At 51.2% G+C, this 12623-nt stretch overlaps 4 non-coding genes across 4 annotated transcripts; 2 read left to right on the top strand and 2 right to left on the bottom strand.

The window, feature by feature from the left end:
- Window positions 1-791: 791 nt before the first annotated feature.
- TRNAN-GUU (transfer RNA asparagine (anticodon GUU)) lies at window positions 792-865 on the top strand. The gene has a single exon. It is a non-coding gene; the product is annotated as a tRNA-Asn (tRNA).
- A 3171-nt stretch (window positions 866-4036) lies between these two features.
- On the top strand, window positions 4037-4123 carry TRNAY-GUA (transfer RNA tyrosine (anticodon GUA)). The gene is given in 2 exon segments: window positions 4037-4073; window positions 4088-4123. It is a non-coding gene; the product is annotated as a tRNA-Tyr (tRNA).
- Window positions 4124-11488: 7365 nt separating this feature from the next.
- Window positions 11489-11560, bottom strand: TRNAG-UCC (transfer RNA glycine (anticodon UCC)). Its single transcript has one exon. It is a non-coding gene; the product is annotated as a tRNA-Gly (tRNA).
- A 266-nt stretch (window positions 11561-11826) lies between these two features.
- Window positions 11827-11899, bottom strand: TRNAK-CUU (transfer RNA lysine (anticodon CUU)). The gene has a single exon. It is a non-coding gene; the product is annotated as a tRNA-Lys (tRNA).
- Between the last annotated feature and the right edge of the window lie 724 nt (window positions 11900-12623).

Below are 12623 nucleotides of genomic sequence, written 5' to 3'. Positions count from 1 at the left end.
GGAAGCCAAGCCACTAGATATGGTAAAGGTGTGATTGTGCAGTGCGCTTGAAGGAACTGGAGATACTGACACCTTTTGCAAAGGCCTTTGACTCGGCCAAAAAAAGGCACGCCCAACGTGGGGCTCGAACCCACGACCCTGAGATTAAGAGTCTCATGCTCTACTGACTGAGCTAGCCGGGCTACCGCACTCTGCTGCTTTGAGGCCTCTTACAGCTGGCAGGCTCTGACCACTCTTTCCTAGCTTTCGCCACAATTCCTTTGGCTAAACTCAATGTGCTTCCAAGTACTATTCTGCTCACTTGCTGTCAGGGCACAGGGTACATCACCATTTTTGATGGGACTTTGGAGGATCCCAACAAAATGCGCTGGCTCTTTACTAACCCTTTTCTCTCTGTGCAATACGTCAAGCCGTAGCCTCCCACGTAACGTCTGCCTAGGCATCTGCCCTTATCGGCCGAGGCGGCATCAAGCAAGACCTCAACCTAGAAGGTCAAATGCAAAGTGTTCAGCACTGGCTTTGCATTTGCAGGGGTCACGTGTTACCCCACCCATCCGACTTCTCTTCGATAGCTCAGCTGGTAGAGCGGAGGACTGTAGTAGATAAAGTAGCAATCCTTAGGTCGCTGGTTCAATTCCGGCTCGAAGGAAGGGCTTTTTAGCCCGCGTCACTTCCTTTTAGAAAGAAGGCAATCCCTCAGCTCTACAAATGTGCAATTGGGAAGCTTTTTAGGCACCTTGAGTTGATCTTTCATTTCTCCTTTGGGCCAGTTCAAGCACACTCCGTGTGCGGTCTCTGTAGCGCAATCGGTTAGCGCGTTCGGCTGTTAACCGAAAGGTTGGTGGTTCGAGCCCACCCAGGGACGCTCACCTTTTCTCATTACCTTAGCCGGGACCGCTGCCAAGTCTGACACCCACCTAGGAAGACAAAGCGTGTCCTTTGGCTCGCCTCACACGGCTGCCAATTGATCCTTCACTGACCACATTCCTTGAAAACGGACTAGTAATATGTCGCATTCAATTGGTCTACTTCTGGAATGTTGAAGATCTTTCGTAGTTTAGTCAAGCCACCTCTTCGCAGGAACAAACCCCAGCGTTTCTATTCACACCTGAAGAGGCCTTAGACCAATTACCATGGAATGTGTCCATGTTGATTGTCCAGGAACAGGAGGGGAGGTGTGAGAATTGTGGAGGCGCCCTTTTTCAAGTTACATCATCCCCTTGTTGGGTGTCAGGAAGCCTGCATAGCTAATAGTGCCTAGATTGACCTGGCTAAAGGCGTCAATTGATGTCAAATGGCCTGGAGAGAGGTGTTAATAATGTGGAAGACAGATAGTGTGGATGGACAAGCTCGTGTCCCAGTGTATTGCTGGCCTTGAAGTACACAGGGATGCGATGTTTCTTAAAGATCCTTCTGACTTTTTCCGACACTCCAGTTCCATACGGGATGACTATATTTCTCCAAGTGTTCTGCTTCTCCCCAGTTTGTTTTCCTGAGCTTGCGGAGGTTTTAACCAAGACCCAGTCTGGGTAGCCACAAGCTTTCAAAGCCCTCCTGAGATGTCACGGTAGCACCCTCCTAGTCATGTGCTAGGATTTGTATAGTTGGCCTCTGCTTACCAGAGAGGCTGTCAGGTCAATTCAGTGTGGTATTCTGCTTAACAGATTGCTGCGATGGATTAGTCGGGTCTGCTGATGATTCTCTGATGTTGTTTGAGTTTGTCAGAGTTCTTCCCGCCTTCGGGAAGCTGTGAGAGCTTTCCAGAACATGGGTGGGGGCTAGGCAAACGAACAGCATGAATATGGATGCAGCCCTGGCCATTTGCAAGGGGGGGCATTCCAGTGGCATGCTGGGAGTGGCATGTATGTTCTGCCAGCACATGGGCTCAGCCTCTTTCCTGGGAGAGGGCCGAACAGCTGGGCTGGAGGCAGGCTGCCTCGCCTGGCGCAGGCTGCTATGCGGCCCCAGGTGGGTGGACCTGAGGGCCTGAAGCCAGTCAGGACGTCAATACCGCTTAACTAAGAGATCAGCTAGATGTCCTCAGTGTGAAAAGTTCTAATTTTGGAGTATCCCACTACAATTCCCTGTCCCCAGCTCTACAGGAAAACTCCAAAAACAAACATCCCCAAGTCCGGTGATTGAAGACAAGGAGCGTTTGCGCGTGTGTGTATGTGGCTGAAGAAATACAGTGTGCCTGGCTGCGGGGCGAAGTAAAGGGAAACCGGGGCAAACATGCCAGCGTCCCTGGCAAGGGTGCCGTTACATCTGTGTTCTTTTGTCTTTAGACTCTTTTTGTTGCTACCATGTCAGCCGGATATTGCAGAGTCCTAAGAAGCCCCAGCTTGTGTTCCAGTGGGTGGTGTGAGTCAAAGGGCAGATAACGGTCTGTGTGGGTAGGTTTCCCGGAGACCTCCCTGCCCAAGTCAGCCCCTTCCTTGCCTTGCAAGACGCCGTCCAAAAGGGGTCATTTGCTATTCAGTGCCTCTTCCCGTGTACACTTGATGTATTGGTCCACTGACTTGATGCGTTCACTAAAAGCTTGTGTTTCTGATGCTCTAATCTTGACCCAAGTATAATCCACATGCCTTAACAAACGACTTGGTCTTTTCCCCGTGGAACAATTCAAGTCTCTCTTGTCCAGCTGCTCCATGCACAGGTTAGCTACAATGGGAAATACAAGTGATCCCATGGCAGCGGCGTGTTTCTGTCTGTAAAAGTCATTGGGGTACTTGAAATGGGCTTGCTTGAGTCAAAGGGCCAGCAATGAATGCACTTGGTCAAGCTTTAGTTCTATTTGGCTGTCAAGAGTCTTCCCTCATTGCAGAGGTTTCCCACAATGTCAATAGCCTGCGCAAAGTGTATCCAAGTGAAAAGGCCTATGACATCATGGGACATGCTTGTTTGTTCTGGCTCCGACTTCAGTCTCCATTCCTTGTTGAGAAATTCTTTAGCATTCTTCAAAATGCTGCCAGTTATCTTGCCAGTTGAGGGTGTTGGAATGGTAGCCAGCTACTTAGCAATGCTGTGTGTGTGCCAGAGTTGATTGTTTGTGAATGAGTGTTTGAAATGGCTGAACCTTGTCCCTGGATAATGCTGTACTCCTTGAGCGAGTTAAAGCATGAGGCCGGAGCCTGTTGGGATGCGGCGGAATCTTTGCACTGTTGTCACTAAGGCAAGACAACTTAGGAGCTTTCTTGAAGGAGCTTTGGCCCTGTGGTGTTTTGTCAAGGGCGCAAAGAAGAAGACTGCGTTGGCCGGGAAATGAACCCGGGTCAACTGCTTGGAAGGCAGCTATGCTCACCACTATACCACCAACGCAAGGCTGTGCAGCAAGCATGCTGCTGGCTGTGTAGAACTAAGGCCACCCATGACATTGACTCCACAGACCCCCTGCTGCGCAAGGTCCATTTGCTGCCGTACCAAGTCACCTCTAGGAGGATGAGCTAGAAATATTTCCCCATTGGTGGAGAGAAAGGAAGCCAAGCCACTAGATATGGTAAAGGTGTGATTGTGCAGTGCGCTTGAAGGAACTGGAGATACTGACACCTTTTGCAAAGGCCTTTGACTCGGCCAAAAAAAGGCACGCCCAACATGGGGCTCGAACCCACGACCCTGAGATTAAGAGTCTCATGCTCTACCGACTGAGCTAGCCGGGCTACCGCACTCTGCTGCTTTGAGGCCTCTTACAGCTAGCAGGCTCTGACCACTCTTTCCTAGCTTTCGCCACAATTCCTTTGGCTAAACTCAATGTGCTTCCAAGTACTATTCTGCTCACTTGCTGTCAGGGCACAGGGTACATCACCATTTTTGACGGGACTTTGGAGGATCCCAACAAAATGCGCTGGCTCTTTACTAACCCTTTTCTCTCTGTGCAATACGTCAAGCCGTAGCCTCCCACGTAACGTCTGCCTAGGCATCTGCCCTTATCGGCTGAGGCGGCATCAAGCAAGACCTCAACCTAGAAGGTCAAATGCAAAGTGTTCAGCACTGGCTTTGCATTTGCAGGGGTCACGTGTTACCCCACCCATCCGACTTCCCTTCGATAGCTCAGCTGGTAGAGCGGAGGACTGTAGTAGATAAAGTAGCAATCCTTAGGTCGCTGGTTCAATTCCGGCTCGAAGGAAGGGCTTTTTAGCCCGCGTCACTTCCTTTTAGAAAGAAGGCAATCCCTCAGCTCTACAAATGTGCAATTGGGAAACTTTTTAGGCACCTTGAGTTGATCTTTCATTTCTCCTTCGGGCCAGTTCAAGCACGCTCCATGTGTGGTATCTGTGGCGCAATCGGTTAGCACGTTTGGCTGTTAACCGAAAGGTTGGTGGTTCGAGCCCACCCAGGGACGCTCACCTTTTCTCATTACCTTAGCCGGGACCGCTGCCAAGTCTGACACCCACCTAGGAAGACAAAGCGTGTCCTTTGGCTCGCCTCACACGCCTGCCAATTGAGCCTTCACTGACCATTTACCTTGAAAACGAACTAGTAATGTGTAGCATTCAATTGGTCTTCTTCTGGAATGTTGAAGATCTTTCTTAGTTTAGTCAAGCCACTTCTTCGCTTCCGCTGAGTCTCAGGAACAAACCCCAGCATTTCTATTCACACCTGAAGAGGCCTTAGTCCAATTACCATGGAATGTGTCGATGTTGATTGTCCAGGAACAGGAGGGGAGCTGTGAGAATTGTGGAGGCGCCCTTTTTCAAGTTACATCATCCCCTTGTTGGGTGTCAGGAAGCCTGCATAGCTAATAGTGCCTAGATTGACCTGGCTAAAGGCGTCAATTGATGTCAAATCGCCTGGAGAGAGGTGTTAATAATGTGGAAGACAGATAGTGTGGATGGACAAGCTTGTGTCCCAGTGTATTGCTGGCCTTGAAGTACACAGGGATGCAATGTTTCTTAAAGATCCTTCTGACTTTTTCCGACACTCCAGTTCCATACGGGATGACTATATTTCTCCAAGTGTTCTGCTTCTCCCCAGTTTTTTTTCCTGAGCTTGCAGAGGTTTTAACCAAGACCCAGTCTGGGTAGCCACAAGCTTTCAAAGCCCTCCTGAGATGTCCCGGTAGCACCCTCCTAGTCATGTGCTAGGATTTGTATAGTTGGCCTCTGCTTACCAGAGAGGCTGTCAGGTAAATTCAGTGTGGCATTCTGCTTAAGCGAGTGCTGCGATGGATGAGTCAGGTCTGCTGATGATTCTCTGATGTTGTTTGAGTTTGTCAGAGTTCTTCCCGCATTCGGGAAGCTGTGAGAGCTTTCCAGAACATGGGTGGGGGCTAGGCAAACAAACAGCATGCATATGGATACAGCCCTGGCCATTTGCAAGGGGGGCATTCCTTTCGCATGCTGGGAGTGGCATGTATGTTCTGCCAGCACATTATTATTATTATTATTATTATACAGTATTTATAAAGCGCCAATAGTTCGCTCAGCGCTGTACATTACAAAGGGAGACAGAACATGTGACAGAACAATACCAATACAATGCAAAACATGAGGGGATCAAGGGCCCTGCTCTTTCGAGCTTACAATCTAGGAGGGAGGGGGTGGTGGCACAGGAGGAGATAGCTGTGGGGGATGGAGTGGTAGGAAGAGTGGAGGAGGGAGGCAAGTTAGCAGGGGGTGGGGTAGGCTTCCCTGAAGAGATGGGTTTTCAGGGTGCGCCTAAAGGAGAGGAGAGTAGGTGATAATCTGATGGGTTGGGGCAGGGAGTTCCAGAGGATGGGTGACACCCTGGAGAAGTCCTGGAGGCGGGCATGGGAGGAGGAGACCAGGGAACTAGAGAGAAGGAGGTCTTGTGAGGAGCGGAGTGTGCGTGCTGGGCGGTACTTGGATATTAGGTCAGTGATGTAGTTCGGGGCAGTATGGTGGACAGCTTTGTACGTCAGCGTTAGGATTTTGAATTTGATCCGTTGCGCAATCGGAAGCCAGTGGAGGGATTGGCAGAGGGGGGTGGCGGAGACAGAGCGGTTGGAAAGGTGAATGAGTCTGGCAGCCGTGTTCAGGATGGACTGAAGAGGGGATAGCCAGCGGCGAGGCGGGCCAGTGAGGAGGGAGTTGCAGTAGTCGAGTCGTGATATGATGAGGGAGTGGATGAGCTGTTTAGTGGTTTCTGGGGTTAGGAACGTGCGGATTTTGGCGATGTTGCGGAGGTGGAGTCTGCACGAGTTTGTTAAAGATTGGACTTGGGGCTGGAAGGATAGGTTGGAGTCCAGAATGACACCCAGTACTCTGGCCTGCAGGGCGGGTTTGATGGTAGCGTTGTTGGATGTGACGGAGAAATCAATGGGGGGTGGGGTCCGGGTTGGGGGGAAGACAAGAAACTCGGTTTTGGAGAGGTTCAATTTAAGGAAGTGGAGCGACATCCAGTCTGATATGTCGCTCAGTAGGTGTGTGATTCGGGCTGAGACCAAGGGGGTGAGGTGGGGGGTTGAGAGATAGATTTGTGTGTCGTCGGCATAGAGGTGGTAGTTGAAGCCGTGAGAGTGTATGAGTTGGCCAAGGGAGGAGGTATAGATGGAGAAGAGAAGGGGCCCGAGGACAGAGCCTTGAGGGACCCCAACAGAGAGGGGGAGTGAGGGGGAGGTGGTAGCATTATAGGTAACGCTGAAAGAGCGTTGTGACAGGTAGGATGAGATCCAGGAGAGAGCAGAATCTCTGAGGCCGAGGGAGTGTAGTTTTTTGAGGAGGAGGGGGTGGTCGACTGTGTCGAAGGCCGCAGAGAGGTCAAGGAGTAGGAGCACTGAATAGTGTCCATTAGCTTTGGCGGTTAGCAGGTCGTTGGAGAGTTTGAGTAAGGCAGTTTCGGTGGAGTGTAGGGGACGGAAGCCGGACTGTAGGGGATCGAGGAGGTTGTTGTCGTTGAGGTGAGAGCATAGGCGGGTGTAGACTAGGCGCTCGAGGAGTTTAGATGTAAATGGGAGCAGGGAGATGGGTCTGAGGTTGTTCGGGTCATTGGGGTCCAGGGAGGGCTTTTTAAGTATGGGGGTGATGTGTGCATGTTTCAGAGGGGAGGGGAAAGTGCCTGAGGAGAGGGAGAGATTGAAGATGTGGGTGAGGGAGCGTAGGATGGAGGAGGAGGAAGGTCGTAGGAGTTGTGAGGGGATAGGGTCGAGGGGGCAGGTGGTGAGGCGGGCATCAGAGAGGGTCTTGGAGACTTCCTCGATGGTAGTAAGGTCAAGGGTGTGGAGTGTTGGGGGAGCTTCAGTATGAGGAATGTAGGGTGGGGTGGAAGAGGAGGTCAGAGCAGTGGTGGGGCCGTGGGAGAGGGGTGATGAGGGGGTAGCTGAGTGAGGGTGAAGGGGGTTGGAGAGAGTTTGAGCAGCGACGAAGTCCCTGCGGGTTATGTCGAGGGGGAGGGGGGATAAGGGGGTAGCTGTGTGAGAGGGGACAGGTTGAGAGGGCGTGTGAGTTGCGGCAATGTCCTTGCGAATTGTGTCAATTTTGTTTTTGAAGTGATTGGCAATCTCAAGGGCAGTGAGTGAGGTGCTGGGTGGAGGTGGGGGTGGAGAGAGTAGAGAGTTGAAGGCAGAGAAGAGTCGGCGAGGATTGGAGGAGAGGGCCTTGATGAGGGTCAAGAAGTAGGCCTGTTTGGCAGCATGGAGGGAGGAGGTGTAGGTGCGGAAGGCAGATTTGTAGCGGGTGAAGGCTTGTTTGGATTTGGTTTTGCGCCATAGTCGCTCCAGGGCACGACTTTGTCGTTTGAGGGTTTTGGTGTGATCAGTCTGCCAGGGCTGGAGCGGTCGGGGTCTGGTGTTGCGTGTGGTTAAAGGCGCTAGTGAGTCAAGGGCTGTTGAGAGCGCATTGTTGTGGGCGGTCAAAGCCAAGTCGGGGCAGGACAGGGGGAGGATGCGGTCGTGGAGTTGATCAGCTGCAGAGTGGAGGGAGGCAGGGTTAAGGTTGCGGAGGTTACGGCTGGTAGTAGTGTGACATTTGGAGGGGTAGGCGTTGGAGGACGAGGAGATAGAGAAGGTGATCAGGTTGTGGTCAGAGAGAGGGAAGGGGGTGTTAGTGAGGTTGTGGGGAGCACATCGGTTGGAGAAGACAAGATCAAGGATATTTCCGTCGGAGTGGGTGGTGGATTGTATGCACTGTGCAAGTGCAAAGGAGGAGGTTAGGTGGAGGAGACGGGCTGTGTCCGGGTTGTCGAGGTTGACAGGGATGTTAAAATCCCCAAGAATTATGGTGGGTAGCTCAGAGGAGAGGAAGAAGGGTAGCCAGGAGGAGAAGTCATCCAGGAAGCGGGGTATGGATCCAGGAGGCCGGTATATCACAGCAATCTTCAGGGGGGTTGGGGAGAATAGTCGGACGCAGTGGGCCTCGAAGGAGGAGAAGGATAGTGAGGGGGGGTTTGGGAGGACTCGGAAGGTGCTCTGCGGTGACAGGAGCAGACCAACCCCACCACCTTTACGACCGTTAGGCCTGGGTGAGTGGGTCCAGGTGAGACCTCCGTAGGAGAGTGCAGCAGGGGAGGTAGAGTCAGTGGGCTGGATCCAGGTTTCCGTGATCGCCAGGAGGTTGAGGGAGCGGGAAACAAAGAGGTCGTGGATGGCGGTAAGCTTGTTGCACACCGAACGGGCGTTCAGGAGTGCACATGAAAACGGGGGGGAGATTTTAGGGAGCAGGGAGACAGATACTAAGTTGCGGGGGTTGCAGTAGGACGTGGAAGTGGGAGGGTGTTGAGCGGGTGAGGGAGGTGGAGGGCCAGGATTTGGGGAGATGTCCCCCGCGGCTAGGAGGAGGAGAAGGGTGAGAAAGGTGGCATGGGAGCGGGATGTGCCGGAGCGTGAGAAACTCCTAGTGGAGGTGTTGGGGTCAGTGGGAGAGTGGAGTAATAGGAGGAGGTGGTGGGTGCCATAGAGGGGTGAGGGAAGCAGTGAGGACACGATATACAAATGTTTGGGAGGGGCAGAGGGATATAGTGAATGGAATTTGGGAGCGAAGGAGAGGAAAATGAGAAGGAGGAGTGGAAGAGACATTTTGGGGAGGTGAAGAGAGCAGTAGTAGGGAGATGATAGCAGTGAGGGGGAGATGTACAGGTTGTGGGGTGGAGTAGAGGGGTAGAGAAATGAGATTTGGGAACAGAGGGTAGTAATATGATGAGAAGAGGGGCGTATTATATAAAGGCACACAGAGTGGGTCTCAGGCATGTAAGAAGTTTCCCAGGGTGTTTGCTTGCAGTCTTCCAGCATGCAGTAGAGCTTCTTACTGTTGTTGTGTCTTCCTGCTGCTTGGGTTCTCCTGCTTTAGTTCAACTGCTGCGTTTAACTGCTTCTTCTATGCACTCTTTCGAAGCCGCACTCAATCTGAAGCAGCACCCCATCAGAGACTGTGCCCCCCATCAGAGATCTCCCCCATGAGCTGATCTAAATTTATAGGGAGATGCTCAAATGAGCATTCAACTCCACCCCAATTAGAAGCTGATAAAGATCACATGAGGAGTGGGGGATGATTCTCTCAGGAAACAGACACCGATCGTAAAACGGGTGCAGCTAAAGGTGAGAACTGGTCAACATATACAAAAATATAAATACACCATTTGTTCTGAATATAGCAGGAGTCAATGCGTTTTGGAGTTAAGAGTGGAGGTAGGTGAAAGGAGCATTTACCCAGGAGGAAGGCAGCAGGAGTCAATGCGTTTTGGAGTTAAGAGTGGAGGTAGGTGAAAGGAGCATTTACCCAGGAGGAAGGCAGCAGGAGTCAATGCGTTTTGGAGTTAAGAGTGGAGGTAGGTGAAAGGAGCATTTACCCAGGAGGAAGGCAGCAGGAGTCAATGCGTTTTGGAGTTAAGAGTGGAGGTAGGTGAAAGGAGCATTTACCCAGGAGGAAGGCAGCAGGAGTCAATGCGTTTTGGAGTTAAGAGTGGAGGTAGGTGAAAGGAGCATTTACCCAGGAGGAAGGCAGCAGGAGTCAATGCGTTTTGGAGTTAAGAGTGGAGGTAGGTGAAAGGAGCATTTACCCAGGAGGAAGGCAGCAGGAGTCAATGCGTTTTGGAGTTAAGAGTGGAGGTAGGTGAAAGGAGCATTTACCTGTGAAAGTAGAGAAGGCATAATTAGATTGCTGCGTTTAACTGCTTCTTCTATGCACTCTTTCGAAGCCGCACTCAATCTGAAGCAGCACCCCATCAGAGACTGTGCCTCTTTCCTGGGAGAGGGCCGAACAGCTGGGCTGGAGGCAGGCTGCCTCGCCTGGCGCAGGCTGCTATGCGGCCCCAGGTGGGTCAACCTGAGGGCCTGAAGCCAGTCAGGACGTCAATACCGCTTAACTAAGAGATCGGCTAGATGTCCTCAGTGTGAAAAGTTCTAATTTTGCAGTATCCCACTTCAATTCCCCATCCCTATCCCCAGCTCTACAAGAAAACTCCAAAAACAAACATCCCCAAGTCCGGTGATTGAAGACAAGGATCGTTTGCGCGTGTGTGTATGTGGCTGAAGAAATACACTGTGCCTGGCTGCGGGGCGAAGTAAAGGGAAACCGGGGCAAACATGCCAGCGTCCCTGGCAAGGGTGGCGTTACATCTGTGTTCTTTTGTCTTTAGACTCTTTTTGTTGCTACCATGTCAGCCGGATATTGCAGAGTCCTAAGAACCCCCAGCTTGTGTTCCAGTGGGTGGTGTGAGTCAAAAGGCAGATAGCGGTCTGTGTGGGTGGGTTTCCTGGAGACCTCCCTGCCCAAGTCAGCCCCTTCCTTGCCTTGTAAGACGCCGTCCAAAAGGGGTCATTTGCTATTCAGTGCCTCTTCCCGTGTACACTTGATGTATTGGTCCACTGACTTGATGCGTTCACTGAAAGCTTGTGTTTCTGATGCTCTACTCTCGAGCCAAGTATAATCCGCATGCCTTAACAAATGACTTGGTCTTTTCCCCATGGAACAATTCAAGTCTCTCTTGTCCAGCTGCTCCATGCACAGGTTAGCTACAATGGGAAATACAAGTGATCCCATGGCAGCGGCGTGTTTCTGTCTGTAGAAGTCATTGGGGTACTTGAAATGGGCTTGCTTGAGTCAAAGGGCCAGCAATGAATGCACTTGGTCAAGCTTTAGTTCTTTTTGGATGTCAAGAGTCTTCCCTCATTTCAGATGTTTCCCACAATGTCAATAGCCTCCGCAAAGCGTATCCAAGTGAAAAGGCCTATGACATCATGGGACATGCTTGTTTGTTCTGGCTCCGACTTCAGTCTCCATTCCTTGTTGAGAAATTCTTTAGCATTCTTCAAAATGCTGCCAGTTATCTTGCCAGTTGAGGGTGTTGGAATGGTAGCCAGCTACTTAGCAATGCTGTGTGTGTGCCAGAGTTGATTGTTTGTGAATGAGTGTTTGAAATTCCTGAACCTGGTCCCTGGATAATGCTGTACTCCTTGAGCGAGTTAAAGCATGAGGCCGGAGCCTGTTGGGATGCGGCGGAATCTTTGCACTGTTGTCACTAAGGCAAGACATCTTAGGAGCTTGCTTGAAGGAGCTTTGGCCCTGCGGTGTTTTGTCAAGGGCGCAAAGAAGAAGACTGCGTTGGCCGGGAATCGAACCCGGGTCAACTGCTTGGAAGGCAGCTGTGCTCACCACTATACCACCAACGCAAGGCTGTGCAGCAAGCATGCTGCTGGCTGTGTAGAACTAAGGCCACCCATGACATTGACTCCACAGACCCCCTGCTGTGCAAGCTCCATTTGCTGCCGTACCAAGTCACCTCTAGGAAGATGAGCTAGAAATATTTCCCCATTGGTGGAGAGAAAGGAAGCCAAGCCAGTAGATATGGTAAAGGTGTGATTGTGCAGTGCGCTTGAAGGAACTGGAGATACTGACACCTTTTGCAAAGGCCTTTGACTCGGCCAAAAAAAAGGCACGCCCAACGTGGGGCTCGAACCCACGACCCTGAGATTAAGAGTCTCATGCTCTACCGACTGAGCTAGCCGGGCTACTGCACTCTGCTGCTTTGAGGCCTCTTACAGCTAGCAGGCTCTGACCACTCTTTCCTAGCTTTCGCCACAATTCCTTTGGCTAAACTCAATGTGCTTCCAAGTACTATTCTGCTCACTTGCTGTCGGGGCACAGGGTACATCACCATTTTTGCCGGGACTTTGGAGGATCCCAACAAAATGCGCTGGCTCTTTACAAACCCTTTTCTCTCTGTGCAATACGTCAAGCCGTAGCCTCCCACATAACATCTGCCTAGGCATCTGCCCTTATCGGCCGAGGCGGCATCAAGCAATACCTCAACCTAGAAGATCAAATGCCAAGTGTTCAGCACTGGCTTTGCATCCAAGGGGTCACGTGTTACTGCACCCATCCGACTTCCCTTCGATAGCTCAGCTGGTAGAGTGGAGGACTGTAGTAGATAAAGTAGCAATCTTTAGGTCGCTGCTTCTATTCCGGCTCTAAGGAAAGGCTTTTTAGCCCGCGTCTCTCCCTTTTAGAAAGAAGGCAATCCCTCATCTCTACAAATGTGCAATTAGGAATTTCAATAGCCTCTGCAATGTGTATTCAAGTGAAAATGCCTATGAAATTATGGGACATGATTGTTTCTTCTGGCTCCAACTTCAGTCTACATTCCTTGTTGACAAATTCTTTAGCATTCTTAAAAATGCTGCATTATCTTGCCAGTTGAAGGTGTTAGAATGGTAGCCAGATACTTAGCAATGC

The sequence above is a fragment of the Staurois parvus genome, unplaced genomic scaffold (genome assembly GCF_062004578.1).
Source record: "Staurois parvus isolate SC_StPar_1 unplaced genomic scaffold, SC_StPar_1.0 ptg002404l, whole genome shotgun sequence".
Classification (NCBI taxonomy): Eukaryota; Metazoa; Chordata; class Amphibia; order Anura; family Ranidae; genus Staurois; species Staurois parvus.
This window is presented reverse-complemented; position numbering and strand designations above follow the sequence as displayed.